This window comes from Bufo gargarizans, chromosome 1 (assembly GCF_014858855.1).
Source record: "Bufo gargarizans isolate SCDJY-AF-19 chromosome 1, ASM1485885v1, whole genome shotgun sequence".
Classification (NCBI taxonomy): Eukaryota; Metazoa; Chordata; class Amphibia; order Anura; family Bufonidae; genus Bufo; species Bufo gargarizans.
Window position 1 is genome coordinate 331,811,036 of NC_058080.1, and position 19,805 is coordinate 331,830,840.

The following is a 19,805-nucleotide window of genomic DNA, read 5'->3' on the forward strand; positions in this document are numbered from 1 at the left end:
TCCAGCCGGAGTTCATCGCCCAACTTTCCTGCGGAAGGAGCAGCATCACACGTGAGTGAAAAATTTAAATTTGCTCCCATTGAAAAGGACTTAGACTTGTTTTTGCGATCCTTTGAGAAAGCCTGCCGTCAGTACCGTCTGTCCCAAGACCAGTGGGCCAGACACCTGACACCCTTGCTGCGCTACAAAGCGCTTGATGCTTTTGCGGACTTGCCTATGGAACAAGATAATGATTATACTGCAATCAAAAATGCCAAGTATCAGATGACCCCTGAGGTCTATCGTAAAAAGTTTAGGTCCTTGCAGAAGAAGCATACGGACTCTTATCCGGATGTGGTCAGCAGTTTACTCACCACATTCCGCCAGTGGACTCTAGGCCTCACAAACGGGTCTTATAACATCTTAGAGGACTTAATGGTACTAGACCAGTTTCTGTGTATTTGCCCTGCTGATGTAAGACAATTTGTGCTGGAAAGGAAGCCTGCCTCAGCAACCGCTGCTGCTGAGCTCGCCGAGACCTTTGTGACGACCCGTGTGCCCGATACGCGCAGATCTGCACCATCTAGCTGGAGAGGAGGTCAGCCGAATACATGGGCAGACCCTCCTGCGCCTGTGAGCCGTCCACCACAGAGGACACCAAGTGCAGCTGCTGCTTCCAGACCTGGGCTGCCAGAAGGGGTCACCTGTCACTACTGCCACAGAACCGGACACATGAAGTTCAACTGTCCTGAGCGGAGGCAGGCGTCATCAGCACCAACACCTGGACCACCTGTACCTCGCCCAAGGCAGACACAGCCAGCCAGCGCACCACAGCCAGGAACTACCTCAAATGCCTTTTTCGCCAGTGGGCAAGAGATCCACCCCATCTCTAGCAATCACCAGCTTGTTACGGTGAATGACCAGCTTGTCACCGGTTTCCGAGACACCGGAGCGGATGTCACTCTGGTGCAAGCGCACCTTGTCCCGCCAGCGGACATCATTCCGGATAAATATCTTACCCTCACTGGAGTGGGGGGCACGCTTTCTCACATTCCCCAGGCCCGGGTGTCCCACTACTGGGGGGTGGGGGTTCAAGAGAAGGTGGTTGGGATCCTGGACCAGCTACCGGTCCCTGTTTTGTTGGGGACTGACTTGGGCAAGCTCGTGTCTTATTATGAACCTGCCACAAACCCCTCGGAATCCCTGGAAGGAGTCGGACACCCTGCCCACACCCAGGTACTTTGCCCACGGGGCCAAGAGCAAGGGGGAGGGGGATTAAAGGTGCCCAGTCCAGGGGTACCCGAGGTTAATGTAAAACCTGTTATGCATCATGTACCTGTTAATGTCACCTCTGCAGGGGAAGATGATCAAAATGCCAAAATGCGCCATTCTGAAATTGTACCTGTTTTAGCAGTGACTCGCAGCCACGCTGCTCAGAACTTGAGCTCAGAACAGGTGGAGGAGGTTCCGGCCTTCTCCCCCTCCTCTGACCACAGGGATTGTAACATTCAGCTGCAGACCTCATATGCCACAGGGCAGCTGGCTGAAACAGATAGTGCTGCCATCGTGCAACCGCTATAGACCGACCCTAGCCTCGAGACACTCAGAAGGCTGGCTTCTGAGCCTCTTGCAGACGGGGCGGCCTTCAAGGTGTATTGGGATGGTGGGAACTTGTACAGTGAGCCAGTACAACACACCGAAGGTGAATCGAGTATGAGTACCAGGTTGCTTGTGGTACCTAGTGCATTCCGGGGGCATGTACTGAAGTCTGCACATGACATCCCCCTGGCAGGGCACTTAGGGATTCGCAGGACACTTGATCGCATTCGGGGACAGTTCTACTGGCCTCGGATGTGGATAGATGTGACAAACTACTGCCGCTCATGTACTGTTTGCCAAAAGGTAAAAAGGGCTGGGAATCCCCGGAGGGCCCCGTTGTGTCCACTGCCAATCATAAGCGAACCATTTCACAGAGTGGCAGTTGACATAATTGGACCACTGCCAACTCCCAGCAGCAGTGGCAAAAGGTACATCCTGACGGTAGTGGATTTCGCCACACGCTACCCAGCCGCCGTGGCGCTCTCCTCCCTGAGAGCAGACAAGGTAGCGGATGCACTACTCACCATTTTCTCCCGAGTAGGGTTCCCGGTGGAGATGCTCTTGGATCAGGGACCCTTATTTATGTCTGACCTCATGGAGGCTCTGTATGCAAAGATACAGATGACGCACATTGCCTCCAGCCCATACCACCCGCAGACCATTGGCCTCTGTGAACGATTTAACGGGGCGTTGAAGCAAATGCTGTCAACGTTCACTGAATCGCAGGGTGGGCACTGGGAGCGATACCTGCCTCATCTGTTGTTTGCCTACCGAGAAGTGCCGCAGGAGTCCACCGGGTTCTCCCCGTTTGAACTCTTGTATGGCAGGAACGTCCGAGGACCCCTACAATTGATGCGGGAGACGTGGGAAGGCAAGGGTGACCCCACAGATGTCTCCGTGGTCGATTATGTCCTCCAGTTCAGGGACAAAATGGAGTCACTCACTGCGATGGTGACAGAAAACATGGCCCAGGCTCAGGCCAAGCAAAAGAGGTGGTACTACCGCACTGCTGGAGAGCGGTCATTCGAGATAGGGGACAAGGTGTATGCCCTGCTACCCGTAAGGCAGAACAAGTTACAGGCCGCTTGGGAGGGACCATACACGATAGTGCAGCAGTTAAACCCCCTGACGTACTTAGTGAACATGGGAGGTAGGAAACAGAAGAGCTTCCATGTCAACATGCTGAAGGCCCACCACGACCGGACCCAGTATGTGCTGCCAGTGTGCAGCCGGTTAGAGCAGGAAGAGGCAGACCCTCTTCTAGATTTGCTGGCTGACATTCAGGAGTCGGACTGCGACATAAATGTCAACCCGCAACTCTCTCCGTCCCAGACCGAGCAGTTACAGGAGGTGTTGGGCCCGTACCGCCACACTTTCTCAAGTATCCCAGGGCGGGCCAGTCTGACAGTTCACCGGGTAGATACCGGAACCTATCCCCCCATCAAGCAATCTGTTTATCGGGTCCCTCCAGAGGTGCAAGCCGACATGCAGAGAGAGGTGAGGGAGATGTTAGAGCTAGGGGTTTTTCAAAAGTCCTGTAGTGCATGGGCAGCGCCGGTTGTCCTGGTCCCCAAAAAGGACAAGATGACTCGGTTCTGCGTGGACTATAGGAAGTTGAACGTCATCACCACTACAGACGCCTACCCCATGCCCCGCATCGATGAGTTGCTAGACAAGCTGGCGGCCGCCAGCTATCTATCAATCATGGATCTGAGCCGGGGGTACTGGCAGATCCCTCTTGCACCTGACGCGAGGCAAAAGTCAGCCTTCATCACCCCATTCGGCCTCTTTGAGTTCACAATGATGCCATTTGGGATGAAAAATGCACCTGCCACGTTCCAGCGGGCTGTAAACGACCTGCTGGAGGGAATGCAAGAGTTTGCTGCAGCGTACCTGGATGACATTGCGGTGTTCAGCCCCACCTGGGAAGAACATCTCAAACACCTGTCCCAGGTACTAGAGAGGCTGTCCGTGACCAATTTGACAATTAAGCCAAGTAAGTGTCAAATCGGCATGACGGAGGTGCAGTACCTAGGTCACCGGGTGGGAGGTCACACCCTGAAACCTGACACGGGAAAGGTGGACGCCATCCTGGCATGGCCTCGGCCTATCACGAAGAAACAGGTCCAGGCATTTCTGGGGACCGCTGGCTACTATAGGAAGTTTGTTCCAGCCTATAGTACCCTCGCAAAGCCCCTAACAGATGCCACTAGGAAGAAGGAACCAAAAACCGTTAGTTGTACACTTGAGTGCGAGAACGCCTTCCAGGCCTTGAAGCAGGCGCTAGCTAGTGCCCCTGTGCTCCAGGCCCCAGACTTCAGTCGACGGTTTATTGTACAAACCAATGCCTCAGACTACGGTCTCGGTGCAGTCCTCAGCCAGGTGGATGAAAAGGGGGACGAACACCCTATTCTGTACCTGAGCCGAAAGCTCCTGCCCCGAGAGGTCGCCTATTCCACCACTGAAAAGGAGTGTCTAGCGATTGTGTGGGCTCTACAGAAGTTACAGTCATATCTGTACGGCCGCTCCTTCACGATCGTTACTGACTATAACCCCCTCAGTTGGCTTAACCACACCGCAGGGACCAATGGCAAGCTCTTACGATGGAGCCTGTCTCTGCAACAGTACAACTTTACTATCCAACACAAGGCAGGTAGCCGACACCAAAATGCAGACGGGCTATCCCGTTGCGATGGGGAGCCAGACCGGTCAGCACAGGTTAGCGGCAACGCCACATGTCTTGGTGACAGATGTCTAGCCGCAGTCCCAGGGTGAGGTGTCACGGATGAACCGCAAGAAACCGCAAGATATCCGGAAAAAAAAAAGCAGTCAATCGATTTTTTTGATTGTCTCATCTAGGAATTACAGATTCAATTCCTGATGCCCAGCAGATAACGCAATAAAAATAAATTCAATTCCTGTAATTACAAACTGTTGTCTTAATGTAATTACAGCTAGTCTCCCTAATTAACCCTACACAAAGAACTTTCTTGCTGCAGAAATCTCACAGCTAGGTGCGAACCGACACCTGACAAGAACATTTGGTCTGTCACTGATAGAGGGCCTGCAAGTCAGATTTTCTGGCACCAATGGAAAATGAATAGGTCATATGATTTTTACCCCTTTGTACGAATATCATCCATAGGATAGATATGTAAAGTATATCATTTTGTTGGTCAGGATCCGCTGAGTATTCTGATATAAAACATATACCGCTGGGATAAGCCACATCCAGGTTATTAAACATCTCAGTAACCGAATATGATATAGTTCTCATGTATAGTGTCAATGAGATAGATATTTTCTGAGGATTGTAAATCTGTCATTATTAGTTGTGTGCGACGGACGTGTGCTGCGATATGAAAATGTCATATTTTTGGGATTTGAACTTCCCTCCGAATAACAGCACCAGCCCAGGGGCTGAGCCTGAGATCCCGCCCTAACAGCTGGACCCTTCATAAGGCCATGAGTGAAATCTAATGGGAGTCCTCCCTTGTGTAATATCATCTGAAGAAGCCAGCCACGAGGACCAAGGTGGGCTGGCAGCCATATTTACCGGACTTTTTATTCTGGAACAAACGGACTTTCTTGGACTTTCCACAAAGGACATTCTTCTTCTGAAACTAAGTATTCCCATTCATCTGTTTCCCCTTTTTATTTTACACTGGACTATCCTTCCCTATCATTGTTATTTTTAATAATTTCTGTATATGTTAATCATTTGTATTGTATGTATAATAAATGACGTTAAAGTCATTTTCTTCAGCCTCATACCTGCTCTGAGCACCGCAGAACGAATCCTAGACGTTTCTGAAGAGTCGCTACCCGGATAGTTGTCGTGTTTAGTCAAGGGTTTCCCTTGCCCTGTTACAAGGGATGGTGGCAGTCTACCTACATATTGCGTAGTGTATGTTTTCTGTAGTTCGCACGCTTCCTCCTAGCCTGTCTGCTGCCCAAATTGACAGTAGGCATTGAGTGTTCAGGCCACTAGGGGGCGTGTGATAGCAGGGGCAGCACGTGTTACAGTGCTGTCCGCGCTTTGTGACAGTGGCTACTTTGAAGAACCTAGAATATGACATATTTTCAGTTGTTTCACACTTTTTTGTTATGTATATAATTCCACATGTGTTAATTCATAGTTTTGATGCCTTCAGTGTGAATCTACAATTTTCATAGTCATGAAAATAAAGAAAACTCTTTGAATGAGAAGGTGTGTCCAAACTTTTGGTCTGTACTGTATATCAAATATTATAAGCTATTGAGGGGTATTATATGCAAATGCTCTATGTTTTTGTGGTAATTGAGTGCTTATCACTGACGGTATAAGCACTCATTCATTTATACAACCTGTTTTTTTCATATATCACTTTATTCATACAATCTTGTATTGCACTTATAATCATTCATATATTTATATAATCATGTACTGAAATTGAGAATGAAATATGTATGTGTATGAACTTCAGATCATTAATCTTTTTTTAATTTTTGTTTATTTTTTTAAAGGGCTTCTGTCAGCCCACTAAACCCTTTTTTTTCTCCGTTAATATTAATCCCTACACTGCAAGCTCCCTGTACATATGCTAAATATGTACAGGGAGCTTGCGCCGGGTGTAGATGTGACGGGTGTAGATGTGACGTCATCGGCGCAGGCGCACTGAGAGGCGGCCGCTCTGTCGGCCGCTCCATCCTCAATGCGCCTGCGCCTATGACGTCACATCTGCACCCGGCGCAGGCGCATTGAGGATGGAGCGGCCGGGAGAGAGGCCACCTCTCAGTGCGCCTGCACCGATTAAAGAAAGGTACGGCGCAGGCGTGATATTTTGAATTCGAACAGGGCCAGCAGAGAACGAACCCGTTCCCTGGCCCTGTCAATCAAATGGCGGAGGGGGCGTCATGATGAGAGGAGGATGCGGCTGCTACCAGCAAGTAGCCGCCCTACTTGCTGGTAGCAAGGTAATTTACATATTATAAAACTTGATTTTTAACAATATCTACTGAACGAAAATTAATATTTAGCATATGTACAGGGAGCTTGCAGTGTAGGGATTGATATTAACGGAAAAAAAAAGGGGTTTAGTGGGCTGACAGAAGCCCTTTAAGGAATGTACAGTCGTGGCCAAAAGTTTTGAGAATGACACATATATTCGTTTTCACAAAGTTTGCTGCTAAACTCCTTTTAGATCTTTGTTTCAGTTGTTTCTGTGATGTAGTGAAATATAATTACCCGCACTTCATACGTTTCAAAGGCTTTTATCGACAATTACATGACATTTATGCAAAGAGTCAGTATTTTCAGTGTTAGCCCTTCTTTTTCATGACCTCTGCAATTCGACTGGGCATGCTCTCAATCAACTTCTGGGCCAATTCCTGAATTGATAGCAACCCATTCTTTCATATTCACTTCTTGGAGTTTGTCAGAATTAGTGTTTTTTTGTTTGTCCACCCGCCTCTTGAGGATTGACCACAAGTTCTCAATGGGATTAAGATCTGGGGAGTTTCCAGGATATGGACCCAAAATGTCAACGTTTTGGTCCCCGAGCCACTTAGTTATCACTTTTGCCTTATGGCACGGTGCTCCATTGTGCTGGAAAATGCATTCTTCTTCACAAAACTGTTGTTGGATTGTTGGAAGAAGTTGCTGTTGGAGGGAGTTTTGGTACCATTCTTTATTCATGGCTGTGTTTTTGGGCAAAATTGTGAGGGAGCCCACTCCCTTGGATGAGAAGCAACCCCACACATGAATGGTCTCAGGATGCTTTACTGTTGGTATGACACAGGACTGATGGTAACGCTCACCTTTTCTTCTCTGGACTAGTCTTTTTCAAGATGCCCCAAACAATCGGAAAAAGGCTTCATCGGAGAATATGACTTTGCCCCAGTCCTCAGCAGTCCATTCACCATACTTTCTGCAGAAGATCAATCTGTCCCTGATGTTTTTTTTGGAGAGAAGTGGCTTGTTTACTGGTTTCTTGACACCAGGCCATCTTCCAAAAGTCTTTGCCTCACTGTGCGTGCAGATGTGCTCACACCTGCCTGCTGCCATTCCTGAGCAAGCTCTGCACTGGTGGCACTCCGATCCCACAGTTGAATCCTCTTTAGGAAACGATCCTGGCACTTGCTGGACTTTCTTGGACGACCTGAAGTCTTCTTAACAAGAATTGAACCTCTTTCCTTGAAGTTCTTGATGATCCTATAAGTAGTTGATTGAGGTGCAATCTTAGTAGCCACAATATCCTTGCCTGTAAAGCCATTTTTATGCAACGCAATGATGGCTGCACGCGTTTCTTTGCAGGACACCATGGTTAACAATGGAAGAACAATGATTTCAAGCATCACCCTCCTTTTAACATGTCAAGTCTGCCATTTTAACCCAATCAGCCTGACATAATGATCTCCAGCCTTGTGCTCGTCAACATTTTCACCTGAGTTAACAAGACGATTACTGAAATGATCTCAGCAGGTCCTTTAATGACAGCAAAAAAAATGCAGTGGAAAGGTTTTTTGGGGATTAAGTTAATTTTCATGGCAAAGAAGGACTATGCAATTCATCTGATCACTCTTCATAACATTCTGGAGTATATGCAAATTGCTATTATAAAAACTCTAAGCAGCAAGTTTTCCAATTTCCAATATTTATCTATCTATTTCTCAAAACTTTTGGCCACGACTGTATATATAATTATATATATATTTGTTTTAGTAAATAATTTGTCCTGTATGAAAACAAAAATTGTTTTCATTCTGCAGCCAACTAATTTCCTTCTAATTTCAGAAGTAACCCTGAGGCCTAATGCTGACCCAATGGCTGTTTACTCCATCACTGCTTGTCCTCAGAATACCTTGCATATTGTTTACTCCTGATGGCTGTGTCATTATAATGCCTTTGATCCAATTCATATGGCTCTGACTTGTTCTGTATTTATTAGCTTCTTCCACACTTTCACGATGTAAATAAAAGGTTATTTTTTTAAATGTTTCTTCTTTGTTTGCAATTTGATTCTGTTTGTCAATGAGAATAATACCGTATGTTTAGTTATCGGCAAAATCAATAAAAGCTGGTTGTTTTCATCTGCCTGAAAAAATGTACCACTATTTAAAATGTGTGAAGCTTAATAACCCTCATGTTCATTTATGAACCACTGAAATAAAATTGGGTTAGATGGTAAACCCAAAGCCTGAATTACAGCAAACAAAATAAGGAAGAAAAATGAAAAGTTTACTACAGGTTTTCATAAAATATGAAAGAAAGAATTGTAGCGGCTCACCCTCATGTTGACTCTGGACCTGGTGATCTTGTCAAAGTGACTCACCCCGTCGCAAAAAGTGTAATTATGTATGTAGATGACAGGCACTCAATGTTTGGAACCACTCAGAGATTATTAACCAAGGCAAGTATTTAATATTTCTAACACATACACAGTAAAATATCTAATAAAACATTCTAGAACGTAATTTAAAATAAAATATAGTATAAAATGGAGTATAGATGGCAATATTAAACTGAGATCTGTATGTATGTCAGGTCGACCAACACACGAGATGGCCAAAAATGGAGCTGACGTCTACACAGTTACCAGTTATCGCTAAAAAATAATCCGTATTACACATGAGATGTTCTTTTTTATTAGTAGTGTTTGCTGTTTTTTTACCATGGAAAGTACTGTAACAGAGAACTTGTTAGATGTCTGTTATGGATCTTTCAGAATCTTTTGATACTTTTAAATGTCACTTTAGATTCTTGCAGTATCATGAAGTGGAAACATCATAGTGATATCATAAAGTATCATGAGGTGGAAACATCATGGTAAAATAGCTTGGTAGATCTCTTATTTCAAACCAATGTGATACCTTTGGATATATTATTTTAAATATCCGCTGTATGTATTATATCGTTCTCGCCTTACATTATGCCCACTGTGTGGTTATATCAAATCCTGTGGCAGAGGCAGCTTATTTGTATTATTTGTTCGGACATTTCATTACCAATATAGTTATGATACACACATAGGAGAGCCCTACACATATACAGTGGGATGCTAAAGTTAGGGCAACCCTGTTAATCGTCATGATTTTCCTGTATAAATCATTGGTTGTTGCGATAAAAAATGTCAGTTAAATATATCACATAGGAGACACATACAATGATATTTGAGAAGGGAAATGAAGTTTATTGGATTTACAGAAAGTGTGCTATAATTGTTTAAACAAAATTAGGCGTGTGCGTAAATTTGGGCACTGTTGTCATTCTATTAATTCCAAAACCTTTAGAGCTAATTATTGGAACTCAAAATGGCTATCACGACCGGCGTGCCTATCACATACGTGACACAGAGGGAGGGAAAAGGGAAGGCTCTGTCCAAGGGAGAGGGAAAGGTGGTGACCCCTATCTCACCTTGAGGCTGGCACCTGACTGCCCTGACGTCCCTAGACGGGTTCCTCACCCGTACGCCGATCATGTGCCTAAAACCCTGGCTTTCCCTAAGATGAGCCCTAGATAGTGAATAGGGCGGTGGGAACACTAGTCCACACCACTAGCTCTAAAGGAAAACACCAAGGGGAGGACAGACAATACAGACAACATATAATCCCAGGTGGGCGACAACAGAAGACAACAAAAAGCCCAACAGGGATCCGGAGGGTAACGCTCTGGAACAACAACCAGGATTCACAGCTCCAGTGGGTCAGTATAGAAGTCCAGGCAGGAAGCTCTATATCTGGCAACCAGAGAAGCGAGAGAGGAGAATATAAGGAGATTGGGAGTGACAGACAAGAAACAGCTGAGGAGGAGAAGCTACGGATCCCTGAGTGAGACAAAAAGGATAGTAAGGCAAACACAGAAAACTATCATTAAGAAACAGCGTGATCTTTAGATATAGAGCGCGCAGCCACCCGCTGCGACTTCCTGACCCCGGGTATAACGGAGTCAGACGTGGCTCTAGACACCCTTGTGACAGTACCCCCCTTTCTACGAGGGGCCTCCGGACACTCAGGACCAGGTCTCTCAGGATGAGAGGCATGGAAAGCCTGAACTAACCTGTTGGCGTTTACCTCTGACGCTGGAACCCACATTCTTTCCTCGGGGTCGTAACCCCTCCAATGTACCAGATACTGAAGAGAGCGGCGGACCAGACGAGAATCAACAATTTTGGATATTTGAAACTCCAGATTACCATCCACAATAACAGGAGGGGGTGGCAGTGGTGATGGTTCTAGAGGTGGAACATACTTCTTGAGTAACGACTTATGGAAGACGTTCTGGATCTTAAAAGTCTGAGGTAGCTCCAGGCGAAAGGCCACAGGGTTAATGACGGCTACTATTTTGTAAGGACCAATGAATCTAGGACCCAGTTTCCAAGAGGGAACCTTCAACTTAATATTCCTAGTAGATAACCACACATAGTCATTCACTCCTAGGTCCGGACCTGGCGACCGTTTCTTATCAGCCATGCATTTATATTTACCTCCCATATTTTTCAAGTTAGCTTGCACCTTCTGCCATACAAATGAAAGAGATGAAGAAAACCGTTCCTCTTCGGGAACCCCAGAAGACCCCCCCTCTTTGAAAGTACAGAATTGGGGATGAAAACCATATGCACCAAGAAATTGTGACTTGCCATTGGATTCCTGACGGCGATTATTAAGGGCAAACTCGGCTAACGGTAAATATGATGACCACACCTCTTGATTTTCAGACACAAAACACCTTAGATATGTCGCAAGGTTTTGGTTGGTACGCTCAGTCTGTCCATTCGACTGAGGATGGAAAGCTGAGGAAAAAGATAAGTGTACCCCCAAACGGGAACAAAAAGCTTTCCAAAACTTAGAAATAAATTGGGTTCCCCGATCTGAAACCACATCGGAAGGGACCCCGTGAAGCTTCACGATTTCACTGATAAACACCTGAGCAAGAGTCTTAGCATTAGGAAGTGCAGGTAACGCAATGAAGTGTACCATTTTGCTAAACCTGTATACTACAACCAATATAACTGTTTTACCTGCAGTCAAAGGTAAGTCAGCGATGAAATCCATTGACAGATGTGTCCATGGCCTATTGGGAATGACAAGTGGCAATAAAGACCCTGCAGGACGTGTATGAGAGACTTTCGCGTGTGCACAAGTAGAACAAGTAGACACAAAATCCATTACATCCTGACACAACCTTGGCCACCAAAGACGACGAGACAATAGCTCCAAGGTTGCTTTACTACCCGGGTGCCCAGCAAGTGCCGAATTATGATGTACCTTTAATAATTCGAGACGCAGGTTTAACGGTACAAACAATTTCTCTGAGGGGCAAGAGACCGGGGCGTCCCCCTGGGCCTCTAACACCTTCCCCTCCAGAACAGAGTGTACAGCAGAGACAACCACTCCTCTTTGTAAAATGGGTACCGGATCACTAACATTACCCCTTCCAGGGAAACTACGAGATAATGCGTCTGCCTTGGTATTTTTTGCCCCAGGACGATAGGTGATGACAAAGTTAAACCTGGTAAAAAATAGCGACCACCTAGCTTGTCTAGGGGTGAGACGCTTAGCCGATTCAAGGTACAGAAGGTTTATGTGATTCGTAATGACCGTGACGGGGTGGATTGCTCCCTCTAAGAATCGCTAATAGCTAATAGTTCCCTATTTCCAATATCATAGTTTTTCTCAGCTGTAGATAATTTTTGGGAAAAGAAAGCGCAAGGACGCCATTTGCCTGGAGACTGACCCTGAGACAATACAGCCCCCACTCCCACCTCTGACGCATCTACTTCAACAATAAAAGGCTGGGAGACATCAGGTTGAATTAGAACAGGTGCCAAAGTAAAGCTCTCTTTTAGAGAGCAAAAAAGGAATGTTAGCGGCGTCAGACCATTTAGAAAAATCAGTCCCCTTCCTAGTCATGTCAGTAAGGGGTTTGACGATCACTGAATAATTTTTAATGAACTTTCTATAGAAATTTGCGAAACCCAAAAACCGTTCTAGAGCTTTAAGGTTCTCAGGAAGATCCCAATCTAAAATTGCCTGGACCTTCCTAGGATCCATACGGAAACCTGAAGCAGATAATAGATATCCTAGGAACTGTATTTCCTGAACGGCGAAGACACATTTTTCAATTTTCGCATATAATTTATTTGTTCGTAGGACCTGCAGTACCTGTCTGACATGTACTTCATGTGTTTTCAGATCAGCCGAATAAATTAAGATATCATCTAGGTATATCACCACAAACCTGCCGATAAGATGACTAAAAATGTCATTAACGAAATGTTGGAAGACAGCAGGAGCATTGGTCAGACCGAAAGGCATGACTAGATTTTCATAATGCCCCTCAGGGGTGTTAAAAGCTGTCTTCCACTCATCCCCTTCCTTGATACGAATCAGATTGTAGGCCCCCCAAAGATCAAGTTTGGAGAACCACTTAGCACCTGCAATCTGATTAAAAAGGTCAGGAATGAGAGGAAGAGGGTATGGGTCTCGGATGGTTATCCGATTTAGCTCGCGGAAATCTAGGCAAGGACGCAGGCCCCCATCTTTCTTTTTAACAAAGAAAAACCCTGCAGCCACGGGTGAAGAAGAGGGTCTGATGTGTCCCTTAGCCAGACTCTCGGAGATATAATCTTTCATGGCTTGTCTCTCAGTACCCGAAAGATTATATAACCTGGTCTTGGGTAATTTTGCACCGGGAATCAGGTTAACCGGGCAATCATAAGGACGGTGAGGTGGTAACTTCTGACAACCCTTTTCAGAAAAAACGTCCTCAAAGTCCGAAATAAATGTAGGTAGGGTAGCTATGGAGGCGACTAAGCAATTGCTATTTAAGCAATTTTCTCTGAAATGCTCACTCCACTCCAATATCTCCCTGGCCTGCCAATCCACCACTGGATTGTGCGCTACCAACCAGGGAAGACCCAATACCACAGGTGAGGGAAGGCCCTCCAGAACGTAACATGAAAGACACTCATTATGGTGGTCCCCTACCCGAAGGTGTAAGTTAGGGACAATGTGAGTGAGGTTTCTCTGAGACAGAGGAGCAGAATCAATAGCAAATATGGGAATAGGTCTCTGCAGCGTACAGAGAGACAAACCCATAGTGCGGGCAAAATGAGCATCAATCAAATTTACCCCTGCTCCACTGTCTAAAAAGAAAGAAATAGTCTCCGTCTTAACACCAAAAACAATAACCGCTGGCAACACAAATTGAGATGTTCGTATGGAGGAAACGTATAACCCCCGGCTGACATCCTCCGCACAGCCTGGGGTTAGTGGTTCCGACGGTCTTTTGTTTTTGAGAAAGGAAGGACAGACATTAATGAAATTACCCCTTTCCCCACAGAAAAAACAAGCCCCACGCCTACGGCGGGCCTCAGGAGGATGGACCTGACGAGTAGTTCCTCCTTGCTGCATTGGCTCGTCTAGGTCAGTACAGACTAACTACTGCTTGGGAGAGGTTACCAATTGCTCAGGAATTTTCAATCTCTCCCAAAGACGTTTATCTATTCTGATAGAGAGGGACAAAACAGCATCAAGGGAAAGGGGAGTCTCATACAGCGCAAGCGCATCCTTAACCCTTTCGGATAACCCAGAGCAGAACTGACTCCTGAGAGCCGGGTCGTTCCACTGAGTATCCGTAGCCCACCTACGGAACTCTGAGCAATATTCCTCTGCTGGCCGATCTCCCTGTAGGAGTCTCCGTAAATTTGTCTCAGCCAGGCCGACTCGGTCAGGGTCATCATATATGAGACCCAAGGCCCCAAAAAATTCATCCACTGACTGGAGAGCCTGGGAACTAGGGGGTAAAGAGAACGCCCAGGATTGCGGGTCCCCCTGAAGCAGGGAAATAACAATCCCCACCCGCTGTTCTTCATTACCAGAGGAGTAAGGGCTCAGCTTAAAATATAATTTACAGGCCTCACGGAACGTCACAAACTTGTCCCTTCCCCCAGAAAATCTGTCAGGAAGAACAACCTTGGGTTCTGCAACAACCTGGTTACCCATAGCAACCGCAGGGCTTGCGGTCTGCTGCATTTGCTGCTGTTGCTGGAGGACCGACGCCTTCAATCCTACTACCTCCAAAGACAGGTCTTGAAGTTGTTTTGCCAAAGCAGCAATAGAATCCATACTGGATTCTAAATAGAGAGAGAAAAAAAAATGTGTTTTTCTTTTTCTCTTCCCAAAAAATAAGGGCCAGATATAATATCATGACCGGCGTGCCTATCACATACGTGACACAGAGGGAGGGAAAAGGGAAGGCTCTGTCCAAGGGAGAGGGAAAGGTGGTGACCCCTATCTCACCTTGAGGCTGGCACCTGACTGCCCTGACGTCCCTAGACGGGTTCCTCACCCGTACGCCGATCACGTGCCTAAAACCCTGGCTTTCCCTAAGATGAGCCCTAGATGGTGAATAGGGCGGTGGGAACACTAGTCCGCACCACTAGCTCTAAAGGAAAACACCAAGGGGAGGACAGACAATACAGACAACATATAATCCCAGGTGGGCGACAACAGAAGACAACAAAAAGCCCAACAGGGATCCGGAGGGTAACGCTCTGGAACAACAACCAGGATTCACAGCTCCAGTGGGTCAGTATAGAAGTCCAGGCAGGAAGCTCTATATCTGGCAACCAGAGAAGTGAGAGAGGAGAATATAAGGATATTGGGAGTGACAGACAAGAAACAGCTGAGGAGGAGAAGCTACGGATCCCTGAATGAGACAAAAAGGATAGTAAGGCAAACACAGAAAACTATCATTAAGAAACTGCCGCTGCGACTTACTGACCCCGGGTATAACGGAGTCAGACATGGCTCTTGACACCCTCGTGACAATGGCTTGGTAAGTTCAGTGACCCCTGACCTACATACACAGGTGAATCCAATTATGAGAGAGTATTTAAGGGGGTCAATTGTAAGTTTCCCTCCTCTTTTAATTTTCTCTGAAGAGCAGCAACATGGGGGTCTCAAAACAACTCTCAAATAACCTGAAGAAAAAGATTGTTCACCATCATGGTGTAGGGGAAGGATACAGAAATCTGTCTCAGATATTTCAGCTGTCTGTTTCCACAGTTATGTACATATTGAGGAAATGGAGGACCACAGGCTTAGTTCAAGTTAAGAAGAATATATAGATAGACAGAAGTGACGAATGGTGAGAACACTCAGAGTCAACCCGCAGACCAGCACCAAAGACCTACAACATCATCTTACTGCAGATGGAGTCACTGTGCATCGTTCAACCATTAGGCGCATTTTACACAAGGAGATGCTGTATGCGAGAGTGATGCAGAGGAATTTTTTTTCTCCGCCCACAGCACAAAAGTTGCCGCTTGAGGTGGGCTAAAGCACATTTGGACAAGCCAGCTTCATTTTGGAATAAGGTGCTGTGGACTGATGAAACTAAAATGTAGTTATTTGGCCATAATAAGGGGCGTTATGCATGGAGGAAAAAGAACACAGCATTCCAAGAAAAACACCTGCTACCAACAATAAAATATGGTGGTGGTTCCATCATGCTGTGGGGCTGTGTGGCCAGTGCAGGGACTGGGAATCTTGTCAAAGTTGAGGGACGCATGGATTCCACTCAGTATCAGCAGATTCTGGAGACCAATGTCCAGGAATCAGTGACAAAGCTGAAGCTGCGTTGGGGCTGGATCTTTCAACAAGACAACGACCCTAAACACTGCTCAAAATCCACTAAGGCATTTATGCGGAGGAACAAGTACAACGTTCTGGAATGGCCATCTCAGTCCCCAGACCTGAATATAATCGAAAATCTGTGCTGTGACTTAAAGAGCGCTATCCATGCTCGGAAGCCATCAAATCTAAATGAACTAAAGATGTTTTGTAAGGAGGAATGGTCCAAAATACCTTCAACCAGAATCCAGACTCTCATTGGAACCTAAAGGAAGCGTTTAGAGGCTGTAAATTCTGCAAAAGGAAGCTCTACTAAATATTGATTTCATTTCTTTTTTGTGGTGCCCAAATTTATGCACCTGCCTAATTTTGTTTAATTAATTATAGCACACTTTCTGTAAATACAATAAACTTCATTTCACTTCTCAAATATCACTGTGTGTGTCTCCTATATCATATATTTAACTGCCATTTTTTATCGTAACAACCAACGATTTATACAGGAAAATCATGACAATTAACAAGGTTGCCCAAACTTTCGCATCCCACTGTATGTGCCCATATTATATTATCCTATTTGTTTATGCTGCATTATCCACCTGAAGTCACTACTGATGTAGTTAAATTAATATACACATACTATATGGGCATATTTAATTTTATTTGATGCTTATTATTAACAGCATTGTTATTGCTATTTTTATCCTCATTTCGCCTAATTTCATAACATTAATGTTACCAATATACCGCTTTTACATGGGATCTGCAATTACCAGCCACCCCCATATAGTCAAACATACTGTATTACCAGCTCTGACCATACATGTATATTACTTCAGTAAGGCAGTCACTTATAGTTCCAGCCACTTGTAAATACAGCTATATATTGCTAGTCATCTCTATATGTGGACATATATTATATTAGATGGCCAGTCACTTCTATACATTTGTGTGAGGCACTTACGGTAGTACAGTGAAGAACCTAGGAAATCAGGGAATAAGCGTAGTCGGTTGTGGTGTGCCGAAACCGAGGATGAGGTAGGCCTGAGAAAGAAGAGGGCCCACCCAAGGAAAGAGATTTGGAAGAAATGAGTTGTTAAATGAGTGGAGTGGTGGGAGGGTCAAAGTTCAGACCTCGGACGGTGCAGGAGTCAGGTAGAGGGGTGCCCTAAATAGGCTGGAGGCGGACCTCAGCCCCTCCCACAAATCCAGGCCAAAGCCTTCACACTTGTGTGAGGCACTTACGGTAGTACAGTGAAGAACCTAGGAAATCAGGGAATAAGCGTAGTCGGTTGTGGTGTGCCGAAACCGAGGATGAGGTAGGCCTGAGAAAGAAGAGGGCAAAAATGAGATAAACCGTTTATTGTATTCGATATACAGGAAAACTCAATCCGACATGTTTTGGAAAGCATTCCTTAACTCCCGTGTTGGATTGGGGATGTAACGTGCGAAAGCGGACGACTTCCCGCGCCCCAATTTCTTAATGACATGAGCCGGGATGTTGGCACTGGAGGCCGTGGACGCGGCCCCGATCCGAAAGGAGTGCCCAGAGTAGTAGATGCGTTGAGGCCTAGTTGAGTGAGGGATGACCTGACATAGGTCATGAAGGTGGTGGTGGTGAGTACAGACCCACGCAGTTGAAGTAGTGGCTGACAGGGTAGGAACTTGTGATGCCGTTTGTACGCGTCCAGAACCCCGACTGGGCACCATATGTTCTGCGTAGGGTAGTATGGAATGTTCACGGTTGAGAGCTGACTGCTTTTGGAGTGAGGTAAGGTTAGGATATAATGATCCCCGTGTTTCGTCAAGTGGGAGGCTAGCAGACAATGTGTAGTTTGGGTCGCCGAGGTCGTGGTGAATTCCCCGGGCCTCAGGAATCCGTAGAAGGCCAGGTACATCGCTGTTTTGATGATGGAGTTGGTATCAGCTTCAAAAGGACTGGAGTCTAATAAGTCGGATAGTGCTTTGAAAATGTGACTGTTAATGGGCAGTCTCTGTGTCGGCCGTGCGGGTTCTGTCTTCTGAATGCCCTTGAGTATGGTTTTGATCTGGTGTGAGGCCATGAAACTGATGTTGTTAGGGTGTATGATTAGCATGTGATGTTGGATACCGGTGAGATAGAGCTTGATGGTGTTGTATGACAGTTTGAGCTTGAGGTGGCAAAAGGAAGCAAACCCCAACAGGGAAGTCATGACAAATGGGTGCGTGATGCTGTGTTCCAACAGGAATTTGTTAAACAGTGCGAATGCTCTGTTGTATGACCTGCGTGTGTTGTCTGATAGTGCAGAATGGGATAATGACTGGCTATGGCGCATGATGACATCTAATCCAGAATGAGCTGGTGAAATGACGGGGTGATGGAGGCCGTGGGTGACGCTGACGGGAGAGCCTGATGAAACGCCTGAAATTGGAAACGAGACAGATTGTCAGCTGCCGTATTGCACCTTCCCGGGACGTGGAAGCAGTGTATGAAGAAATTGTTGCAAGCTGCCAACCAAGTAAGCTTGCGCAGGAACCTCATGATTGTGAGGGATTTGGACCGACCCTTGTTAATGATCTGGCAGGTTGCCTGGTTGTCTGAGTAGCATCGGACCGACCTGTTTGCCCATGAATGACCCCACGCCACGGCGGCCGCCACGATAGGGTAGATCTCGAACAGAGCCGAGGTAGTGGAGAATCCTTCCAAACCCTGGACCGCAGGAGGCCAGCTACCCCACAGCCAATTGTTCCCAAAAATGGCCGCGAAGCCTGTGGTGGATGCCGCATCCGACCAGATAGATGGGGAAGAGTCCGATAGCTGAGGGAGGAACATGCTCCTGCCGTTCCAGGCGGACAGAAATCTCCTCCACATACCCAGATCTGCAGTGGCGTGGGCATCCAGGGGCAGCCTGTGAGAGTCGTGAAGAAAAAGGGGGAAAAGGTGCAGAAGCCGTGAAATGAACGAGCGACCCTGGGGAATGATGCGCATGGCAAAGTTCAGGGAACCCAATAGGGACTGTAACTCCTTGCGATTGCAGTTGCCGAGTTGAAGGTAATTGTCTATGTGGTTGAGAATAACCTGGATCTTCCCGAGTGGCAAGCTGGCTTGCATGGAGGCCGAATCCAACTGAATGCCCAAGAAGGTGATGATTGTGTCCGGCCCCTCTGTTTTCTTGGAGGAGATGGGTACCCCAAGTTCCCCGAACAGCTTGATGGTGGCCCTGAGGCTGGCGGGAGGGGAGATGTTTTCCTCCACGAGTAGAAAGTCATCAAGGTAATGCAAGACCATCGGGCATCTTGCTACGTTCAAGAGCAACCAGCATAGTGCCTCCGCGAATGTGTCAAAAATGGCCGGGCTACTCTTGGATCCGAAGGTCAACCGGGAGAAAAAATAATAGTTTCAGGACCACTTGATGCCATGAAGGTGCCACAGCGACGGGTGGATTGGTAGCAATTTGAACGCATTGGCGATGTCGGTTTTGCTGAGCCATGCTCCGACCCCTGCTTGCCTGATGGCGGTGATGGCGTGATCTATGGTGGTGTATTGGAGTGAGAATTCTTCCGACGGAATGAGGGAGTTGAGACTGGGGTCGGCTGAACCGTGTGGTGCCGATAAATCGATGATTAGCCTC